At 41.9% G+C, this 24,445-nt stretch overlaps 1 protein-coding gene across 10 annotated transcripts in view; it reads right to left on the bottom strand.

The window, feature by feature from the left end:
* The window catches only part of ZMIZ1 (zinc finger MIZ-type containing 1), a 364,718-nt gene that overhangs the window by 217,299 nt on the left and 122,974 nt on the right, over positions 1–24,445 (bottom strand). For 9 of the 10 annotated variants that reach the window (XM_076338397.1, XM_076338398.1, XM_076338399.1 and 6 more), the window contains one exon: positions 20,768–20,850. The gene's annotated coding sequence lies outside the window, so the exon portion shown is untranslated. Of the gene's footprint in view, positions 1–2,515; positions 2,638–20,767; positions 20,851–24,445 lie in introns of all 10 variants that reach the window. The other variant, XM_076338396.1, reaches the window with a different exon arrangement.

The following is a 24,445-nucleotide window of genomic DNA, read 5'->3' on the forward strand; positions in this document are numbered from 1 at the left end:
TCTCGGTGAGAATTTAATGCTGTTCTTTTCATTAAAAAAAAAAATCAGTCCTTGCAGAATGGATGGATAGAAAACAGCCTGTGTAAGTATCTAGTAAGGGTCTTGTTTGTAGTGCCAAGATAACCATCTTTGTACGGAAGAAGCTGTGCTTGGGAGTTTGACTGGCCAAATGTTAAAATAAAGATATTAATTTTGAAGGGAAGGAAAAGTCAAGAAAAAACTAATTTGTAATCTTCAAAAGAATTCAGTGCGTAGCTCAGAAAACACTGGCAGAAGGTAGATGCCTTTACCGCAATAGGAAAGCAAATGAAAATACATATTGGAAAAGGGAGCTTGCTTTCTCAGCGACTTTACTGCAAGTCCTAGAGGCCTTTGTTGCCACCTAGTCAGAAGTTAGCAAGCTTCAATCTGGTTTGCTACCACTAAAGTTTTAAAACATACTCTAGCAGTCTTTCTTTTAAGGTCTAAAGCTCAAATTGTTTTCAACAGTTAATTTCTGATTCTTTGAGAGACTAGTAACATGCAATACTGTAAAGTTTGGCTAAAGTAGTATTTCCAAGAATTCTGCTGGTTTACTTGTGAATGGCCTCTGTTGTCTAATTTCTATCCTCTCCCTGCAAGCGGGTGGGTAGCATACCCAAAACACTGCATTCGAACTACACGAAGTGTGTGTGCTTCGCCAAATTTTACTTCTCTGCCCAGTTAAGTGAGACCACTGAACACCGCTTTTCTATAAATATTTGAGCATACCATGTTTATTTAAAAAAAAAAAAAAAACACAAAAAACAACAACCAGGAAGGACTTCAGGGCAAAACACTCGTCTTCCTTCCCAGGTGCCTGAATAATGGGTCACTATATAATTTCTTCTTACTATAGTTGCCCTGGAGCTGGAACACGTGGTATATGCTCAGGGCTGTATTTTTCACATGCTGAAAAATTCCAACAAATTTAATATGTGCACACGTGTGCATGCAGCATGATTTGTGGATTCTTTAAACTATTTTAAATTATTTTTCTTTGGAGTCCCGAAGACACATCTAGATTTAGTTTAGTTCTGCCAGCATGTCTGTACAATGTATTTATTGAAAGTAGTATGTCTTGTGAGATTAGGGTTTGCTTATGCTTTCACTTAAGATTGCTGACATTAGTATCACGTAAGATGTACAGAAATGAGGACTGGCGATTCTGGGGATGGGTACTAGATTACATTGTGCCTTTACTGGTAGAGTTAGCTTGTTCCACAAAGGTAAGGTCTAGATCTCCTCTCTCCCAAATCCAGAAAAATTTGCATCTGAAGCTTTGGTTTGGACCCAGTGTACTTTTTTGCTACTAATTAGAATACAACTTGCACACTAGTATACTCACAGATGTTCAGCAGAAGAGTTAAAATGTGGACACATTGTCAAAATGAGATCTGTGATTGCTCCGCATTTAGATTTACTCCGTAGCACGTGCTGGAGGGCAGCAGTCCACAACTGACACCATCGCTACCGTCCCTCGTTCACAACCCTAGCAGGCATGCCAACACGGCAGCTGGCTTCTCCCAAGTCCCTTGCCCCCAGTGAAACCAACTGAGGATAGCAGACAGCCAGCTGCCACGAGCTCTTCCACCAGCAAGGAAGCCTGGACGCAGACCATCTCATGGTCCCCATAACGACTTGGCATACAAGGGTTTCTGTGCTAGCCTTCATGCGCTACGGTTCCCATGCAACTTCACGACAAAGGACTTCAGAGTGTTTGAAGAAAAACAAAGAGGGCAACGGGATCTCTAGGGTCATCAGCTGCAAAATTGACTTGTGATGAAATTAGTTCTCTCAGCTACACACACAACAGTCTTTCTTTGGCCAACAATGGGTGCCACAACCACGTGAATTATTTTTATGGATGAATAGTGTTTTATAGTTCAAGTCTTCTGAACTACCCACTGAGTCAAACCGTTCAGTGCAAACAAGTTCTTTCACAAATTCCGGCCATGTTTTGGCTGGTTCTTCTTGAATGGTCCAACAAAAAGATTCGTCATTCATAAATACCCACTGAAGAGGTTACAAATTAATTTCTAATGGCAGTTTGGAGATTGCTTACCTTTTCTATGTGCTATTTCCTTACTCGAGGTGTATGACTGGACACAAAACAAGCAGTACTGTTGCTACTCCAACTTCACAGCCAACAGAGAAAAGAACAGTAACTACGCTGCCTATTCTCCTTCATCCTCCCTTCTCTCTCCCTCAAAAAAAGCCTCAAAACCAAAAATATGTTTCAATATACATTTTCCGGAAAACTACTTATGCTAGAATCTGCGGAACTCCCTCATTCACTGACACCATAACAAAGAAGCCCTGCTTATCCATGTACTTCAGAAAGTATGATGACACCAAGCAGAATTTTATACTCTAATTTAGTTAAATATTTTTGTGTTACTCAACAGCTTTTATCTAGAGCATATTCTCAAGCATACATACACAACATTGTATTGTTAATTACTCCGCCGGTGTAAAAGTCTGTCAGAATTCTTACCTTTTATTTTTAGCCACTTCCAAGTACTTTTTGTCCAAGTCTGAACCAGGGAGCAGGGAGCATAAATTTCTATTAATCAATCAATGATGGCAGCGGTGGTGCACTCTAGTTTTTCATTCTGACTGCAAAGCAAAATTAAAAGCTGTATTTTGCAAATTTACGCATTATAGATTGTAGCAGCAGCTGGTGGACTGCAGCTGAGACAGACCGTCTTTTCCCTTCCAGTCCCCTGTGACCGAGATGGAAGAATTACAGGACAGCACTAGCAGCTGCTGCTGCTGCCCCAGAAGCAGCAAGCCAAGGTCTCTGGAAAAATAATTGGGGAGGCGGGGGAAGGGGAGAAGGGGGACAAAGAAGTTGGGGAGGGGAAGGCATTGCCAAGGCTGGCTGCACAAACAGCACGCTGCACCTTGCCCTCAAAAGAAACAATTGAGCTGGTTTGGGCTTCCTTCAGTAGACACAAGACTCTTAAACCATTATGAGACTTTGAAACACTAACAATTTTTGATAAGGACTTTTAGAGATTAAACAAAAAGCGAGCAAAGGCAATATTCCTTCCAGTCCAGTGATTGCAGCAGTTTGCTCTTGAATCCTCTAAAAATAAAGCATAGCGTAATGAGAAACACCCTTCCTTGCAGCTTTCGAAAAGCTTTAAGACAGAGTCATTCTACGGAGCACTCTACGATAGCGCAGGCACAGTCTACAAGTCAATTCATGCCCCGTCTGTCTCCTGTAAAACAGGGATAACCAAATCCCTTCTCACACACATGCAGTCATGAAGATAAATAATTAATGACTCCAAGACATCATGTGCAAACACTAAAGAAAACTCATTTTATTAGATAGATATGAAAGTGTAACTAGCGAGAATTATGCCAATTTGTGGAAAAAAAACGCTCAGTGCAAAAATCAGCTCACTTACGCATTTGGTCACCTAAGCAGTAGCTCAGTGCAGGCAAGCAATGCCCATTTATGCTACTCACCACACTAAATATAAAGAGTGTCCCAACAGGGCTGACAAACACAAATACACTGACTGACCAAACAACATCTACCCACATCTCAAAACCTGAACTTCACCCCAAAGCTTTCACATTTCCTGGTGGATCTCCCAGGTTCAGCAGCTCTGTGCCCACAGCTGACCTCTGGGGCTCCAGTGCCCCACCGAATGGGACAGCAACAGGCCTCCGTCCGCAAGCGTTCCTGTGAATGAAGAGCACCCTTCACAACAGTAACTTTTAGTTTAACAGAAGTAACCTATGAATGCTCATTTTCAAGAGAGACAATCTATTATACACAAACCCTAAATGGGTCACGCACATCTTGCTGTTCCTTCTACCAACAGACTTACATGCAAGACACCGGTTGGTCCAGTGGACACCGCTTCATTTTCACAGTGGTGGCAGACTTCCAGATTAGCCACAAAACAGAATAATTGAAGAAAACATTCAGCTAGTCTAAAAGAAAAAAACGCTGCCACCACCACAGATGTAGCCTTCTATGCCCTGTACACAAAGATTTAATAGAAAGACATGCATTCATAGTTTTATTCCTGTTTGGGAGAATATGCTTCAGTTTAAATACATATCTTATCTTTTAATTGCAGGACCTGTTTTCATCCAGTATGTTTGGTCATTTAAAAAAGAAAAAAAAAATCAAATCACTTTTGAATTAATCTCATACACATAAACCAAGAAACGCTTCAGGTCAGAAGAAAGTACTGCTGGCTGAAACAGTTTTCATCGGTTTTGTTGTGTGTCAGAATCCCTTTCAAGATAAGCCCAGAACTCTGTCTACAAAACCAGCACCATTATAAGCAGACACAGCCTTCTCTCAGTGTTTGAATTTCACATTCATTTTGGGAAGCAAAGCCAGCGATGGCTATCTGAAGAAACAGCTTTTGATATATCATCAATTTCCTGAAGAACGTATCAGTTTATTGAGTGGGGGTTTTCAGACTCTTGTATCTCATTCGATAGCATTACGCCTCACTCTTTTTTTTTATTTTTTTTGAAAACTATAGTTAAAATATTGAGACACCTGCAGAAGACACTTACTTCCTCAAAATTTAACCACAGGTATCTGCTGCTAAGATTATCAGGGACTCAACCTGTTAAAAAGTTTTCTAAAAAAATTAAATAAACCCTTCCTCCTTGGCATATTAGATCCTACCTTGTTTCTAATTCTAGAGAGTATCTAGTCAAAACACTTGTACATATGTCTGAGATTAAGCACACCACCACTTCTATTTTTAATGCATATAGGAAAGGACTCTCAGCAACATTAAGCCATTTGTGCTGCTACAAATGCTTCACAACTTACCTCCCAGTCCCCACTCTTCAGGCCACACTACCTACAAGGCTACCTTATCTCACAGCAAAGGTACTGGCCTCATGATGCTCACCATGCAGTTTCCCTCCGACTCCATTCTGTGGTAATCTTTGAAATTACCGAGTCCAAGCTCACTAAAAACCATACCTAGCTAACACAAAAATCAGTTGTTTACCTCAGTCTACGTCCTGGTGCATGAGAAACCACCTCACTGAAAACATGGCCAGAGTTACAGAATCACAAAATGGTTGAGGTTTGTGCCCATTGCCTCTTGTCCTGTCAGTGGGCACCACTGCACAGAGCCTGGCTTCGTCTTCTTTGCACCCTCCCTTCAGGTATTTATATACATCGATGAGATCCCACCTGAGCCTTCTCTTCTCCAGGCTGATCAGTCCCAGCTCTCTCAGCCTTTCCTCATATGTGAGGTGCTCCAGTCCCTTCATCATCTTTGTGGCCCTTTGTTGGACTCTCTCCAGTACGTCCATGTCTCACTTGTACTGAGGAGCCCGGTGCTGGACACGGCACTCCGAGTGTGGCCTCACCAGGGCTGAGCAGAGGGGCAGGATCACCTCCCGCGACCTGCTGACGATGCTCTGCCTGATGCAGTCTGGAGTACCGTTAGCCTTCTTTGGAGCCAGCACATTGCTGGCTCGTGTTCCACTTGGTATCTACCAGGACCCCCAGGTCCTTTTCTGCAAAGCTGCTTTCCAGCTGGGTGGCCCCCAGCAAATACTGGTGCCTGGGGCTGTTCCTCTCCCCAGGTGAAAGACTTTGCTTTTCCCTTTGTTGAACTTCATCAGGTTCCTGTCAGCCCATTTCTCCAGCCTGTCCAGGTCCTTCTGGATGGCAGCACAACCCTCTGGTATTTTATCAGCCACTCCTCCCCGTTTTGTGTCATCTCTAAGCTTGCTGAGGGTACACTCTGCTCCGTCATCCAGATCAGTAATGGAGATGCTGAACAGTATTAGAGCCAGCATTGAACCCTGGGGTACACTGCTAGTTACTGGCCTCCAACTAGATTTGGTGCCACTGCACTAGCACTCTTTCTGGCAGGCAGAGCTAAGGGAGCCAAAAATAACAGCACAGAAGTCAAATTACTCTTTTACTCCCACTAAGGGCTTTAGAGATCAGAGTTGAACAGTATAATAGTAAGACACAGCTGGAAATAGATGTTTCCTAGCCCGTGTCCTGGTTTCGGCAGGGATAGAGTTAATTTCCTTCCTAGTAGCTGGTACAGTGCTGTGTTTTGGATTTAGGATGAGAACAATGTTGATAACACACCGATGTTTTAGTTGTTGCTGAGCAGTGCTTACACTAGGCAAGGACTTTTCAGCTTCCCGTGCTCTACCGACTGAGCAGGCTGCAGGTGCACAAGAAGCTGGGAGGGGGCACAGCCAGGACAGCTGACCCCAACTGGCCAAAGGGACATTCCATACCATGTGCCATCATGCTCAGTACATAAACTGGGGAAAGCTGGCCGGGGGGGCCGCTGCTCGGGGATGGGATGGGCAGCGGTCGGCAGGTGGTGAGCAGTTGCACTGTGCATCACTTGCTTTGTGTATTATTATTACATTATTATTATTATTATTGTTGTTATTATTTTATTTCAATTATTAAACTGTTTTTATCTCAACCCACGAGTTTTTCCTCACTTCTACTCTTCCGATTCTCTCCCCATCCCACGGGGGGCGGGGAAGGAGTGAGCGAGCAGCTGTGTGGTGCTCAGTTACCGACTGAGGTTAAACCACAACAGCCAGTCATGTTTTATCCAAAAAAAAAAACCAAAACCCCAAACAAAAACCTTACATAACATCTAGTCCCAAGAGCTGTCACACTGATACTTACCCTCTAGGATATGCATTTCTTCCAAGTTACCCAGGCTCTTACTCAGCCTTTATTCCTAGAGCAAGGAAATTGGTAAGGTTCAGAGAAACCTGTAAATATTTGCAGTAATACTGATATAGCCATATTTCCAAACCAAACGTTTTAGTCAAAACAACTTTTTCTATTAGAAGAACTTGTCTTGACTTCAGTTTTCTGTACAGTTTGACTTGACATCTCTTGTATCCATGCATTACAAAAAAAAGTTCAGTCATGGCTCAAGGTGATACAGTGGTGATCAGGATTAGAGAGTACGTTTGGCATTCATGCCAATTTATAGCTTTGTCAGTGAGGACACAGTTGAGGACAGGTACAAGGGTTAAATTACACAAGAGCCTTCACTGTCCTCCGAAAAGTCTTAACCAGTTAAGGAACAGAGCAGGGTTTTTCCTCCATATTTCATTAGGAAGGATTTATAGAACGGCTTGGCTTATTGCCACAAGACAACCCAGGCACGTGGCCTCAGAAGTCCCAGCATCACACACATGGAAAAAGAGGATCAACAGAGACTGGTAAATAGGGTATAATGACAACCTGCACCTGGAGCAGCCTATTTCAGGTATTGATTTCATGTGGCTCTATTCTGAAAACATAAGCTAAGGCAGGCCTCTTCCAAAGCAGCAGTTCTCTCAATGATGTCTCAGACACTCAAACGTTATCTGAAGTTACTCATCTCAGTAACTATACTATCTCCCTCTCCTCCCTCCTTTTTGACCCAAAGCTATTTTTGAACTCAACCTTCTTTCAGCCTCTCCAGTAAGAATGAAACCTTTGATTCTTCTAGGGGTTTGGGACCATAATGGACAGGTAGGCACCGTCCACTGTTCTTTATGTATGAGCGCTTTTTGCTCCCCCTCTACTATCTCTTTGTCACTCATATTTATTTACCCATGATTCAATTGTTTCATTTACTTAACAGATCGCCATACCCGTATGTTTCTTCCCCTCTTGGCTGGGAGGCCACCGCTTCACAACACAGAAACTTAAGAGAACCATCCACTTCATGAAAATTAATTCAACAGATGTTTCTCCTTTGCGGTAAGTTAGCTCTGTTTAAGTGGTTTTACACCTACTAAATATAAACACATACAGAGGTATTTAAAATATTCTGTCATTCACTCCAGTTTTAGAGATTGCAAAGTCTAAAGTTCAAGAACATGAAAAGCTTGTTTTGAAGATAGCATGGCCTTACCACACGCACATTTTCGTAAGACGCTTGAAAAATCACACAGACTGTGCCTGTACTTCACGTTTCATAAACATACGTACAGTTTCTACACTTGAGGAATTCTTTCACATTTCATGCAAAGGGCATATTAGAAATAGGACACCTGGGCTCACACATTTAGCCTGAAGCTTCAGGCTGATAATGCACTTTGTGCGTGTATGTGTGCACGCATGTTGCCAAAAAAAAAAATCAACTGCAAGCTTGCAAAGTAAGAAAGCAGACATACCGCAAAGTACAGCATCTCCATCAGAGAACATTACATCTACAGATACTACAATTCTGACAGCTTGCATAGTGCATTTATGTTACAGGTAGTAAATCGGTTTTACATGTATTTATATCCAAAGAAATAAATTTACCAGCTACAGAAGACGAAGGCAAAACCTTCCCAAAAATGCTGGATGTTGTCACAGGTATATTCTTGACCAATATCAAAACTGAATCCAAACCACTAAACTGTTTGCAGAAGTCCAGCTACCTTCATACAACAAAACGAGCCAATTTGGTCAGTTCCCTGGTTTCGTGTATGAACCTGTGATGTTCTCAGGTTAAGAACCAGAGTAGTTACTGGTTACTCAGAATCTTTAATAAGGCATAATTTGAAACTAATGTCTACAATCCTGCACCACACTGTGGAGGAAGGGAATAAACTTTGAAATTAAACTCCACAGCAGACCCTATTTCTAAAATGCCTTCAATTCATCATTAAGGTTCATTCTGAACAAAGAATTTTCATTCTACAAAGAACTGGAAAGTGAACTTGGTATCAGTTCAACTTCAGATAAACACTGCTAACACTTAAAGCCCTTTGACAATGGCTATTAAAAGAAAAGTTCTATTTATGCCAGACCTATTATTGAGGTTCCCTACTGAGGAACATAATAATTTGCTGGATGATTACTTTATTGTGTAATTATTCAGAGCTTATTATATACGTATCATCTCATAAGACAATGTGGATTGTCCTACCGTCTTCGTATCTCCCTGACCAGTCCTTACAAGAAGCTAGAGGCACAAGTTGGTTTGCCAAGTTTCTGGACCAAAACCATAGCTGGCAATGGTTCAAACTGATTGCAACCAGAAACTCACAATGGATGCAATGGCCAAGGATAGTGAAGCCTGTACTCCAGATGTTTGCCTTCAATAAGCCGGGAGGAAAACAGGCTTTAGCTGCGTACCACCAGTGAGAGCAGCACGATTATTTCAGTTGAGAAAGGCAGATGCTGAATTATCTAAACCTCGGTGCAAAAAAGTATTGCAGCCTCAGCAAGTACATTGAAAAGGCAGTACAAGTGGCATGGTAACGTTAAGTGCCAGGCCACTGTTTATTTCTAGTGTGTATAAACTACAGTAAATACCTGGAATACAGTATGCATTTGATAAACAACAAAGACCTCTCCCATCCTGAACTTCATGGCATTGCTCACGATATGTGCCACGATAACAAGCACGTCTCTTATTTAGGAAAAGGAGTGCCAGAAGATTTCCAGCGTTACGTCGTTTAACGATATAGCTGGAATAAAGCACTCTCCACAAGCTCATAGCCTTATGGGTTCATACATACTTCCTCAAGAGCAAAACTATTACTTGTTGTGCCACATTAGAAGGAAAAATGTGATTTAAATCTATTTTTATCTACAAGCTTCTGGAGAGCTAGTATACAGATGTACATTTCTTGTACTTGCATATATAATCAATATTTTACATTTTCTATTTTTACTTTAAAATGACAGCTCATAGGAGTAATTGCTAACTGCACAGATGAGTAGAGACCCACTCCGGAGAGTTCTTTGTCTACGGACGTTTTTCAGGAAAGCCTACTGCCTTTAACTTGAAAAAAACATCCAACAGGAATGGTGGGGCAGAACTGGCATCCTGCTGTACATTTTAAAAAATAAGATCAAGAAAGCGCAGTCTTCAAAATCTAAACTCAAACTTTATCCTCTATGAAAGTAGGCTATATAAATCCCACAAAAATATTAACGTAAAAGTTTAGTCTTTTCTCATATAAAAAAAGTAGAAGACGATGAATACCCTACACCTCTGCTGTTCTTGATGTAACTTAAAATACAGTGTGAATAATATTTTAAGTATTGTTATATACTTGAATGCAGTAGGAACAGAAGACATGCCATACTGGGTTAATCCAGTCGTCCCTCTAGCTCGGTATGCTGTCTCCAAGGATGACAGCAGAAGATACTACGTAGACAGGGTACGTGAGCCCAGCCATTATCTGTAGTTTATTGCCTTTACTCCCCAACATCCACAGTCAGATGTTAGTGGGAACATATGCTCCCTTTGGTGTCTGTTCATGGACCTGTTGTCCATAGCTGTGTTTAACCTGCTGATCCGCCTCCACAACCTCCTACAGCAGCAGATCTGTGAAGTAAGGCAATTCTCCCATTCGCATAGCCAATGCTTCTCTACAAATATGAGTCTTGCACCATTGCCCAATAAGAAGTTAAGGCTATTTTTGGAAAGATGACCTGTAAAAGTAATTTCCAGTACCCTCAGCACTCTTTTCGAGCACTGGTATGCAGCAGCCAAACACACCTCTTGCCCCTGAGACTCTTCTAAGAATTTCCCATCACATGGAGTGCGGCAAGAAGAAAACAGGAATTACCATATGGGAACTTGGCCCATATTCTAGGCTAGAGGAAAACGAACTCTTCAAATAAGCAAACTGTTGGGGTTCCCCCCTCAACCACTTTGAGCACAGAAAGGGCACAGCCATGTGTCCTATTCACATGATGGCCTCTCTGCTGGTTGAAAAGTTTATCAACCCCTGACCAACCAGCACGTGACCATTGCCATTCTCACCACTGAAAGGTAGACATCACTTCAACTTCACTTGCCTTAACTGATCCTTTTTTAAAAATTATTACTGTTTTTATTTTTTGCAAGTGTTCACATCACCCCAAAAGCTGTAGTTAAAACTCAGTGCAAGAAAGACAAGGGAAGACTCACGTGGTGAAATTTACTGCCTGTCAGCCAGCTAGGCTACTTCTGTGATGATTATCTGTTTCTTGCAGAAGGAATGATCCAAAGCTCCTATTTACATGTTTAAACTAACCCAGCTCAGTTTGTCTCTGATGGTGCACGGAATAATCACATGAACTATCTAGCTAGCAGATCTGAACAGCAGTAACTTCTGCCAGAGGCAGCAATAAGCTGCTGAGAACACATGCTTTTCACAGCCTAATATCTGTCTCTAAATTCAACCAGAGCTGTCTGAATGAGGAGTACATTTGAAAAGAGGTATCAAAATTGTTATGATGGGCCATACACACGAATTCAGAAGGAATTTCTAAGGCACAAAGGGGAGAGAAGTGTCCATCTCCCTTGGTACGTTCAACTGCAAGAGTGCCCCTGCCTCTTCAGAAGGTTAGCGTTGGGGATCTGCTCTGGAAAACGCTCATCTTGGGGCTCCGCATTTTCCATCATTCTGGACACCCACTGACACCTGCCAGAAAAGCCAAACGCTTGGGTTTATGCTTATCTATCAATTGCTCTGATTCACACAGGAAAAAAAACCCAACCCTCAGTACACTGTTTTCTCCACTTACATCATCAGCCATTTGAGCCATCTGTATCTATGACTCCCCTTTTCCTTGGGTTATGCTCTTGGCATTTATTGACAGTGCAAGCGGTGCACAGGTGATGTAGTGGGCTGAGACAGAGAAGGAACGCTGGCGAGTTAGGTGTAATTGGTTTTTTTTAAACCCCTAATCTACATATTTGGAGAGGCAACGAGACAGAGATTATACGATTCACCCTTGACATTCTGCCAGATAACTTCAATCCTGTAAAATGCCCTCTAATGACCTGCATATAATACCACGGTGGTACAGCGTCATTTAAATACTGCAGGTGCTTCCACTGACAGTGCAGTCTGCAGACTTAATATGTAATGTGTAAGATTATATGCCACTAAAATATTACTTAGTGCTGCTGAAATTTCAAATTAATTCTGGGAGCTAAATCACTATTCAACCCTGCCTTTGCAGAGATACATTCCCCTGGTTGTTTTAATAACAGTGATTTTAGAACTAAAAGGTTGGTACTGTCTCTTTGAGGCTTGCTAAAACAGAGAAGTGGCCTCTAAACTGTCAAGCAAACTAATGCAGCGATGCATGGATGTTTGTGACCAAGAAAATAATTTGAGAAAAAGAGGCTCAAATATTAAGAAAGCTCATAGTGATGTGGCTGATCAATCATTTTATTATTTCACAATAAAAGAAGAGACTAGTCTGGTTTTCTTTATAGTTATATACATACACACTCATATGTTCCCGTCCACCACCACACTCCTCCACAGACAGAAGATTTCTTAATATTTGAGGGGACAAATTCTTTCTGAAGTAAATAACATAACCATTGGTAACTGATGAAACCAATCTATGCCAGCTGAGGATGTGGCTTTCAAGTCATTCTGAGCTCTAGTTTTCCAAACCTAAATAAACAAACTTCAGCTTTTTACAGCCCTGGGTTTCTTCTTCCTATACAATTCCTGTACTAATGAGTATTTTGCACCGTTAGGTCACTATAGCACTTCAACACTAAGATGGGCAGATCCCTGACACTATATTATAACCAATGTACAAACAAATCTGCTAACATATGAAGTAAGGGAAGACAAAAAACAGAGGATGGGCTAATCGTAAAGGCAAATTTCTCCCCTCTGAAATTTTGCCCATTTTTAACCTTGTGTTTAGATTAGTTTCTGTTTCCCAGTTAAAATACCAGGCTACTTAATTCTACAATGAAGTTTCTTAAATGTAGGAAACTTTCCCAAGAAATATTGTGGAAACAACAACAAAAAAAACCCAAAACAAAAACAGTGGTAAATGAGGAACAAGATGGGGCCAAATATAGGGGCTGAAAACAACTTGTGGTAGCGAGTCTACATTTGGAATAATCAATCCTTCTCCTTATTAAAACTGTTACCTACTTCCTCATTCATTAATATTGTCCTTGTTTACACTTAGCAGCCAGGCCAAAGATTTTCCCCTCCCTCCGAAAATAATTTCCTGCTATTGACAGACACATTCAAGTGCTGGATGTGTGTATGTCTACATGGCATACTGCAGGCAGAGGCGAGCCTTCTTGGCCACCATCCAAGCCAGCTGTAAATGAGCCAGCTCCAAACTGGAAGCTGTGTAAGCACAATTAGCACAGCAGTAAGCCTGATCTAACACATCCTGCCAAGAGACCGAGCTTATTAGCTCAAGCTCAACACAATGCTAACGATGGATATGGGGCTTCTGGTTTGGCTCCACACAGAATGCGGCCAGCTGAAGATGAGCAGATCAAGCTCATGTCTGCCCACGAGATACGGTGCAGGTACATGTTCTCTCAGCGTATACCCCTCTACTGCAAGGACTGTTGCCCTCTACATGAACTCCCAAAACGCTCTGACTGCAGACCAACAGGACCTGAGGGCTGCGAGCAGATGGAGGGAACGGGGGTCTCCAGGTGAGAACTTCAGAGGCAGTATGACAAAAAAAGGCACCAGGCAGGTAGGTGTTAGGCACCAGGTAGGAGACAGGCACCAGAAATGCCAAAGGTGTGAGGGAAGGGCAGGACAAAGCACTGCAAGACTCTATGAACCGATAAAGAGCACTCTAGCTTCTCAGCTTCTATCAGGTCCAGGGCAATAATGACCAAAAAACCCCATACTACCATACGGTAGATGTTAAATGGACACTCTGCGCAGACAGGCATCCATTCCACCAACCAATGAAGAATCCACTCCATTTGGCAGATGTTTCAACAGTGCAAAAGAGGAATGTGCTCAGAGAAGGAAATCTGTTATCAAACTGGGACCTGAGAAAACAGCGTTCCTCTGATGCCATAGTTTATATTAAAGGAGCAGTGATAATTTGGTGGTTGGCAATAGTTTGTAAGAGAAACTTACGGATTCAGAGCAGAATGACAAAAAAAAAAAAAATCAAAGGGCAGCAATGCAAATCATCAGGGAGGGGGGAAAAAAGGCATGTTGCAAGAAGAGCGCCTGAAGAGACTGGGAGTGTTTACATTTAAAAGGACAGTAATAAAATGGTCATTGCTAAACTATATTAAACAGAAACCAGCCTACAGAAGTTAGTGAGCTTCTGCCCACCCAGTAAGAGAGCACATGAGCAAGAGAAAATGCCATTAAAGAAGTGCCCCATCCAAAGGCAACAAAAGGAAACACCTTATTCAACATGTAATTACCTCGTTGAGCTCTCTACCACCAGACTGTTGCTGCGGCAAACACTTAGTATCTTTGAAAGGTGGTGTTCATGCCTGTTTTCTTCTTCCTCCCACTCTATTTGTAAAGCAGTTATTTTTAGTTTTCAGTTGTTCGAGCTTTCGGCTGGATGGGATGGGTATAAGCAAGTAAGAGAAGGGACCCCACGTGGCGTTGCAGACATGCTCCTCCGCATATTCACATTCTGCAGCTCTATTAGGTTTATTTTTCACTTGTGAGATTTTAGATTACTTCACGTATACAGAGGTTCCATGATTTGTTAGCTCAAAATCTTTTCTTTGAAAAGCCTTAGTTTGAACTGTGGTGCAGACTATACGTTCTCAGCAGAGTACAACTAGTTTAAATACTTGGCCCTGATCATCAGTTGGGGCTATACACCTGCTGGCATTTCACGCAGTATTTCCCGCGCTCTGATAACACAGATCTCAATCATACACAGATCTCAATCATACATATCTTTATGATTCAAGGCAGCACTTGAATCACTGATAAGTGCTTCAAAGGAATTTTTTTCCCTGTCCTTTCATAAACTTCTAAAAACATGAACAAATCAAACCAGATTAATCACACCGGGTTAAGAGATGGACTTAGCCATAGACAAAAGAAAAACTGAGAGCTGAGATTACACTTGCATTGTTCTTTTGTCTTGAGAAGGAAATAAATTTCTCTTTCTCTTTTCCGACTTGAAGGCCTGAAAAAGAAAGCTATGCTATCAGAAATATCAGGGCCTAATGAAATGTGTGAAAAAACAGCTGTCCCTTGAATTTTCTAACTTCAGTAAGATTAAATAGAGGAATTTAGTTAAATACTATTCGATATGAAACACATTTAAAAAGCCACAACAGTATTATTATTGCAGATTAATTTAACCGTATTTAAAATTTGTCAAAAATACATATATTATATATAATCGTCAACCGTTAACAGACTGTTCTGAAACAAGATCTCAACTTACACACACATCTAATATATCTAAAATATGTCTAATATATACAATACACATGCGTAAGCTATACAAGTCAAATTAACCATTCAGTCCCTTTCCTTACACACGCTTTCAGTGAAAAGATACAAATTCTTGGCTTGTAAAGCTGCTGATCTAAAATACCCTAGCAAAACACATTTCTAATAGTTGGAAGAAAACACTGAGGAGATAAACAAGATTAAGGGGAAAAGGGAGGGTAGAGAAGTAAAATATTTGCCAGTTAGCTACAAATACTTTTGTATTGAACAAAAATAAATATTCAATCAGCATATTATTTCTTTTGGAAATACTTCTTTGCACAGAGGAATGTAAGCTAGCATCCTTTATAAGGCCATAAGAATCTTGTCCCTATCACCATAAAATAGGTTTAGTACAGGATACAGCAATCTCCCATGCAGTCACATGATAAACAGAATACTTGAATACTGATTCTATTTGGTCTCCCTTCAAAGCAATACTTACTTTAAAAAAAATAAATAAAATAAAAAAATCAGAAGCCATCTGCCAAAGGAAGTACCTCAGACTAAGAGGCCTGTCTACAGTCGGTATGTGTACATTGCTTTTTGTTTAGACAAAATAAAACCAGGATAAACTGCAATGTGTCTGCAGAAGGATCTTCTATTTTTAACCAATACTGTCCTGCCAGTATCAATTCATCCAGATAGAGAATCCTTCATTAAAATTATAATTTATTTTGGTTGCTTTTCACTATGTTGAAGTGACATCTTTTCCAACCACTGTCAAGGGCAATTAAGAACACGGAGCTTTTGAGAACAAGTTTCAACCATGATTCCTGTTGGCCTGCCTAAACAAAGTTTCCTTATAAAGGCTTGGGAAGTCTTAGATGGCAAGGGGCAAAGCCAAATGGCTTGAGAAGTATTATTCAGATATACATATTATCACTGCAAAATTAACTGTAAAAACTCTTTGCACATTCTCATAAAGGCACAGAAGCTACAAACCAGTGAGATATGCTAAGGAACAAGACAAAACACTGGAACATCTCCAAAAAAAGGAAGCTCTTGTACACTATTTCCGCAACCTAAAGAGGTGGATTTGTGTCCCTTTTTCACCTGAAACTTCAGGTGCTACAGCATTTTAGTAAAAAGCACAGCACCGAAGACAACTCAAGTAAGAAGTTACCAACATTTTACTCAGTTATACTGTACAAGATTTCTTGGGTATTTCTCCAAATTTCTACATGTTCATTTGGGGAGGAAAAAAAAAAAAACAAACCCTACACAAGCAGATAATGCTCAACTTAAAACACGGTTTGCCTTTGAATCACGGCTTACTTTTACAAAAGACACCTTATAAGTACTAGAGCATTTATATTTAAGCTGATCGTTGGAACAGTATGTTTTTCCCCACATATAGCAGTCCAATAGCTTCAGGACTACTTCTTAGCTCCATACCATTCCCTCTAACTGCCCTAGTTACAGACCAGTAGGTACCACCATTCTAGACCAGACCAATCCAGAAGACTTTGACCAATTACCATAGTATGCATTTTATGTCACAGGATCCAAGAGTTTTATACCAATAACCACTGAGGTAAGCAGGGGGAAAAAAAAGGGACTCCATTCCTCAGTCCCCACCCCAATACTGACATGACAAGGGGCAGAGCACCCAGAAAACAGTGGCAACATTACCAGTTCAGCTGGCTACCTTCAGACTCGAAGCATGCCTCAACTCAGCTGTACAGATTTGAAATTGCAGAAATGCACGCAAACAGAAGAAGTGACTCAAACATCAGTGGCCTAGACAGCAATTGCTGTACCCCATCTGCCTACCCCTACAGCATGGGAGCACTTCCAAAATTATCACTACAGCCACCTCAACTGGTTCTTCCCATCTTCCTTTAGATGGGAAGATGCCCGTATTTTCTTACATCTATTTCTGTCAACAAAGCTGGTTTTAGGAGGGACAATGTCCCTTCCTCAAAACTCCAGCCTTTTTTCCTGCTGTGTCTTTGCCTTATTCTTTCTACCCTAAGATCATCCCAGCTATTCAGTTCATGATTTTGCTCCTCTTCCTTCTTTCCCTTCTTCTGTTGTCCAACATTTGTGTTGCTGTGTGCACACAGGTCTGAGGGGGTACCCGCAGGAGTCAGACAATATGGCACCTGTGGCAATCAGACATTACATATTTTATTGAAACAAAATGTAAGTCTTACTTTAATAAAGTAAATGATGCTACACTTCCACACCAGGAGAGTATCATTAAATAATTAATCACACTTAAAGATGGGCTTCGAAAAGTTTGGTAGGGGAGAGGAGGAAGGAGCGAGGAAGCCCTGTCAACGTGCAGAACCCTTGCTCAATTCCAGATCTACCGAGGCTCCTCCTCGGTATGCCAATTCAGGGCCTGAATCTGGGGAAAAAACCCTACTGTTTCGTACTTTAAAGGAAAGCTCTAAGCCAAACTATGCTGCCTTTTTGTAATTTCTGATGTAATTAATAATCTGACCGAGCAACAAGCCCATCTTGATACGGTTAGAAACCTTCCATTGACCATGCCCTGAGCAGCCTCATGGAATACACAGCCATGTTGCTGGGGTGATTTTTTGCAGTGGCAAAGTTGGAACAAGCCGGTCCTACCTCTGGCTGCTTGTTACCAGCTCCCCTTGCACTGCCCTCTCCCCACCCCTCCTGGTAGCATTAGGACAGCTTTATGGTACTGTGTAGCAAACGGAATCGGTTAAGCTAGAAATAGTCCATTCATCCTCCCCCTCCCTCCCCATTTTTGCTGGGTTATTTTTAAAAAGGATCAGGTCTCTGCCCTCGTTCAACAGGCAGCTCAGCTCAGCTAGAAGGGGAAGGGAAGAGGAGGAGGAGAAGATGCATCTCTGCCAGCCCGGGGTATAAGAGGGACTACAGGGTCTCCTTCAGCCCACCTTGCCACTAAGACATAACGTATCCATGACATTACAGACTAACACAGAGGTCCTCCCAGTTCGAGCTGGTGTTTGCAAAGTCTCAAAAGGAGCATGTGCCATTCCTACAGTTAGAAAGAAGAGGTTTGCATAATCTTAACCCTGATATCCCAGGAGCCAGAACTAATTCTGTGCTTTTCTGATTTGACTTGGGGATTCTACGCCGCCGCAGCAGGACTTAGGAAATGGCTCTTCGCTGTAACCTTGTTTGAGTGCTCATCTTTTGTTTGCATTACTCTAGCTTGCAAGATGACAGCTATCAAGTCAGATTACTGAATGCCACTCACAGTGACACGTGCCAAAAGTAAACCATTAAGACCGTCTAAATAGCAGAGTTAGGCTGAATATGTAGATTGCCAGGTATTACATTAAGTAAGAAATAATTCTAGACAAATTCAGCAATTAAAAAGTGCCAAATGTCTCAACTTTTTTCTTTAAAAAAAACAGATGAAGCCTTAAAATTCATTGGACTGATCAGATAAAAATTCCTCTGAATTTCTAAAAAAACCTACACCTAAAGTGTAATGAATTTAGGCTGCCAAAAAAAAAAAAAAGATAATGTGGGGAGAAAATAATAATTAAAAAAAAAATCCTCCTAACCCCCCCTGTTCTTTCTGTGTGTTTATGAAGCCTCCGGAAATACCATGGCAAACATTCCAGCTCTACAGCAGCGAGGCCACGTGACCTGAAGGCACAGCAAGGAACTTCTTTCCCAAGTTTCTTCACGGAACAGAAAAGTGATTTTTTTATTTTATTTTTTTAAACCAGAATCCAAGTCTAGGGAAGTCTCCAGGAAATTTTCAGGAACGCAGTTTTAAAACAGGGTGGCTTTTGGTGGGTTTTGTTGTTGGTTGGTTTTTGTTGGCTTTTGTGGTTTTTGGGTTTTTTTAATTATTTGGTGCATTTCTATGCCTGCACACGTTATTTTTATAATAAAAGACTAAAGTCTTAGACCTACATTCAGGGGGCATAAAATACAGTATACTCTTTAAGGCACCACTAAAAACTATTTGCAATATCCTCTAAATTTCCTATTAGAGTTACAATCAGTACTATTGTATTTCTTAATATAGCCAAGATCTTTTCCCGGTGAAAACTATGGCATGGTTAAAACCTCTCCTCCTTCTAGTCTTCCAGTATGATTTCAGTTAGAACTATTAATGAAAGGATTTAGGCACATGAGCTTTGCTAAACATTATGAAAAACTACTCAAAAATGTGAACTCAAATAACAACCTTCCATTTTTATAAACAATCATTTGTAAGTACTTGGAAGTAATAGTTTAAAATGAAGGAGTACGGATGAATCATAATGTCATAGTTGAGTATCAGCTGAAATTTGTGTTTTGTCTTAAAATAGAAGAAAGCATCACCATACAAAAAGGAAAACAGTCATGCAGTACAAAAGCACAGCAAATGGCAGGCACACACCACTAACTTGCTTTTGTAGCCATGTCAGAAATGCTTCTAATTATCAGAGGTAAAAGAGGGATGGCATTTTTGCTGGAAGCAAGTTTTACACTTTAGTCTTTCTTCTCCCCTTTCTTTCAGCCTATAAATATTAGTCTTACACATTTTTCTCCCATACAGCTCTTGAAAAGGTTGAGTTTTTCAAGTCTGAGAGCAGACAGAAATGTTCATCAAGAAATGCCTTCAGGTCAACTGTCTGTAGCTCATCAAAGTGCAGCACTGAAAATATGGATGAGGGGGAAGAGGATTATATGAGCATGGTAGAGCAGATTAAAAAAAAATAAAATAATCTACGTTCTGATGATCATTAACTTTTTTCCTTTTGGAAATGGGTTCAGTTATCATCCATGCACTCTCAGTGGTGATGGGCACAAGGGTACTGACTCCTCCCCCCACTAATTTCAGCTGCGTTCAAAACAACTACAAATATATGAAAATGTCTTTAGTGCTCCTTCCCAATATAAGGAAATGCCACGGGGATATGACAAGGAGTGAAAGTGGAGATGACCCACATAACAGCGTAACGAAAGGCAGCTGGTGCACAAGAAAATTAAGATGTAGACCAAATTCTTGAGAAGCTCTGAACTACACTGGAAATAAGGCAAAGATGAGATTATCTATTGCTTTATAAAATATTTAAAATATCTAAAAAACCCCAAAACAAAGCAAAAGCAGCAACAGAACAAATTTGCAAAGATTATTTTTCTTAAGGGGGGAAGGCAACAGAAACCCTGGAGTGCCCGCTCTGTGGGTTTTTTTAATTCTGTACAACATGAGCTATTGAACACATTATTGAAAGTCCTGTTCATTTCTACTCAGGGATTTCTATTTTGTTTATTATAAATGCACATTTATTGGCAGCAAGCAGAACTTATTATTGCTCTGTTTTATATCTCCAATGGCTCATGCAAAGAGTAATTTGTTTGTATTCTGTATCAGGATCAATATTGTACCAGGGATAGCCCGAGGAATGTTTATGCTGAGGGCTTTGCTTGCAGTGTCTTCTTGTTGCAATCAATTGACCAAACAGGACTGCTTCTTAAAACAACAAATAAAACTTTGATAGTGACCAGATCAGCCCTTAAAGCATAAAACACAATGAAGCATCTGGAAAAAGACTGAAGGCCCACAGGTGTTTTTGCCGCCTGATGGTCCATAAAGCTCTCCTACCTGAGTATGTCCCACCGGCCTTTCTTCCTCTCGGTAGCTGGGGACTGTTTCCTCAACGCCCTCACATAACAAGACCCATTTTCCTGCAATAAAAACACAGACACATCATGATTCCATTCTGCGTAACACGGCAGCATTTGAAGAAGCTCACTGAACAGCCCTGAAATGAATGAAGAGCATTTAGGAGTCCCAGGACCAAGCCTGGAGGACCAGACCTGAGGCTGGGTCGGGGTTCCAGCCCAGCTCTGCCACCCCCCAAGCTTTTGAGACTCATTCCAGCAGTTTAAGTCTTACAGGTTTTCTTGCCTGTAACAGTGAGATGAGGAAAAGATAATAAAAATTCTGTTGAGGTTTATATCAAAATTTCCTGAACCAAATGGTAATTTTTTTTTTTTTTTCAGTTAAAGGTCATGCTGAAGTCTCTTTTATTCTCTTTATAAAGGGTACTCGCTGACTGTTGTGAGCTAAGTGCCATTAAAAAAAAATAAACCAACCCCCAAACTCTGCTTAAGCAAATACACCAAAATACCCCCAAAGCCACCATCCTGTCTGTAGCAAAACAAAGCAAGTTTATGGATTACGTTGACACAGCACTGTGACTTCTAGGAAATGCTTTTTAAAGAAAGACTGCAGAGGGAAACAGGCGAATGTTTACAGGCAGTATGTATTTTGTTACATGCTGTTTCAGCAGGCAGACAAGGTGTCCTTACAGCCTTATACTACTCAGCAAATACCGAAGGAAGGAACACGATGACTACATTTTGCTGCTCTTTTGACTAACTTCCAAGTAACTTCCATGCAAAAGAACTTTCCATCAAACATGAAAAAGCAAGTATTATGGGAAAAAAACAAGGCACATAATTCACAGCCAGTCCGGGTTCCTCCCCAAGGACCAGCTGTGGGAGCCGACACTTCTGTAACAACTCGTATGATGCTAAAGTAACAGGTGACTTAAAAAATGCGGAGGAAAAACCTCAATGACTTGTTAGTCGCATTCAATATTTGTGCTGCAGTCATATTTATTCTGTTCACTGATAATTCACCAAGAATAATAACATGTCTGAAAGCCATGTGTTAGAAACAGTCATCCCACCCCGACACGTACAGTGCCACCAAGTGACCGTCTGCTTCAGGCAGGAACTCTGCTGGTTTTCTTGTCTCACAACAAACGGCAGTTTTAGAGAAGTTACGTATTGACAGGCACCCTGGGTGAACGACTGGCTTTTAAGGCCTCATTGAACTGTGAACGTTTTCCCCCAGAACGTATTTATTCTCATCCAGAAGTTTTCCCAAGTGCTTTTGTTCTGCTTATACAAGCCAGGGAAAACATGTTAATTGATTCAGATTTAGTATGTGTTAACATGACTTTCTCAGCTAATGCAGACTGGGTCTTTAATGAAGTTGGAAGAAGTTGGATAAATAACTAATAAGTTTGTTCCTCCAAAGGATAAACTTTTGTTCTGTCTGCCCCAGGAGCTGGCTACCATTCCAGGCGCGATGGGATGGGACTTTGGCAAATGGGGCTGGAGCATTTACTTGGCAGCTTAAACTTTACCTCCCACTTCTCTCTCCTGGACGCTTGCTTCCAATCCTGCATTTGTGCAGCTCCGTGGTTAGCTGGATCAGGGGGAACTATTTCCTTCAGTGTGTTGTCTCGTAATCAGCTGTGCCAACACAACACAGGGAGCGGGCAGAGGGCAGAAGTGATCAGCCATGATGGCAGAGGGTAGGAACAGAGGCTGCTTAAACCAGCTTAAACTGCACTGCTGCAACACACGAAGCCAACCCTTCGCTCCCCTCCTCTGTGCTGTAGTTCTGCCCATCTGTAAAACTGGCACCACAATTCCTACTTTGTTTTATAAAGCACCTCTTAAAAGGGCTATCCCATTAATATTTCTGTGAATTCACATTACAGACCATCCACCCCTTTCGCAAATCAGGCCCAAGCTTATTCTAAGGACACTAGCACTGTCCCCACCAGCGTCTGCTCCCTGGTTTCACCATGCAACCTGCTGAGGGGCTATACCATCTCCCCCACCGCCGCCCCAGCCTGTTCCCATGCCCTCACGCCAGCCCCAGCTCTGCCAGCACACTTCACAGGGTTTTGCTCTGAACTGGAATCAGTTTCTAAAAACAAAAGTCAGCTTTTTATTAAAGCCTGATCCATTCTCTCATTCTATTTCTAGGAAGATCCCCAAAACACTCTCACTGGCACAGTTTGGGGGTAGTGGGCTACACCTGAAAGTGAGAATAGATGGGTGAGGAAGAGGAGATAACTGGAAACACCTTAAACCCAGCATCAGCCACCCTTCCCAGGTGTGAAACCACGGCCTCGCTGCGGCACAACTCTATGCCGCGCAATCTCCACCCTTTTCACATTCATACCCGGTTCATGGCCCGTGACGCAGCTGCATGAGCGGACACTGGGAAGCACCAAGTCCCTCCCGCAAATACCCACCGGCGCCTGATAAGGGAGCTGCCGGGTGTGAACCGGGGAAGAGCGAGGAGGGGAACGGGCGACGCTCCAGCCGGTGAATATTTCCTGCTCTTCCAGATCCAGCAGAGGGAGCACAAAAACGCAGGTTTTTTTGGCCAAATGCTTTTTTGGCTACGAACCGCTCGATACTTGAAATCCCAGGCACTTTATATTAGATTATTTCTATAGTAATGCATGTGTGGTGCATTACAAGTGCGTAATAGACAAAATGCTTGCTCCGAGTAGATTACACTGTAAAAATCAATATGGTGAAGGAGACGACCAACACAAGCAGGGAAGGCTGCAGAAGTTGAGAGGAGAGGCAACACAGCAGGGCTGCCAACTCTGGTGATTCTATCGTGTCTCCTGCAATACTAGGAATTTTTCCTAAAGCCAGCTCTCCTCTCCAAAGTCTCATCATCACATAAAAATTTCAGCTTTCAGATTTTTTTTGTTTGTTTGTTTTAAAGGATCTATTTCTAGGCTTCCAAAGTTCAAAAGCAAAGCTGTAAAGGTGATTAAGGAAAACCCCAAGGACTCAAAAACTGGAAAAGTAGTACAGGAATCCCCAGAATTTGTTGTCTGTACGTTGTGGGCAAAACAATCTCAACTCAGGGAATTTTACTTTATTTTACTTTATTTATTGCCAATTAACGCACTTTTAATTACTGTTTCAGGAGTTGAAGGGAAAAAAAGGAGACTAAGCAGTTCAGCAAACACTGAGGGAAACTCTTTTCCTCCCCCTTCCCAAGGCACAACCTCAGCCAAACATCTTTTCTCCCCCCGCTTTCCTAGTCTAACTTCCCTTGTTTCTGCCGTGCCTTACACTCAAGTCCACCCCAATGCCATTGGCAAGGCAACAGGCAGCACAGGAGGCTGTGGGTTGTGCGGGAGATAGTTTTTGTCTGCTCCTCCTCGCTTCTCATTTGTCCTTCCCCTTCTCCTTGCTGCTCCACTTGATTTCCCCTGTCCCAGCACGGACGACTCCTCCTCCACTGGTCCCGGTCCCCCAAGGACATCCTCGCTCTGGCCCGGGGTGGCTGCGGTCCCTCAGGAGTGCCCTCAACTCCAGTCTGGGGCAGCCGTGGTCCCTCGGGGGCATCCCTGAGGGCAGCCCATGGGACGCCCCCCCACCCCTGCAGCCCCCGCCACCAAACCCAGCAATTTAGGCCCAGTATACCACACAGTTTCAACATTTTTCT

This window comes from Aptenodytes patagonicus, chromosome 5 (genome assembly GCF_965638725.1).
Source record: "Aptenodytes patagonicus chromosome 5, bAptPat1.pri.cur, whole genome shotgun sequence".
Lineage (NCBI taxonomy): Eukaryota > Metazoa > Chordata > Aves > Sphenisciformes > Spheniscidae > Aptenodytes > Aptenodytes patagonicus.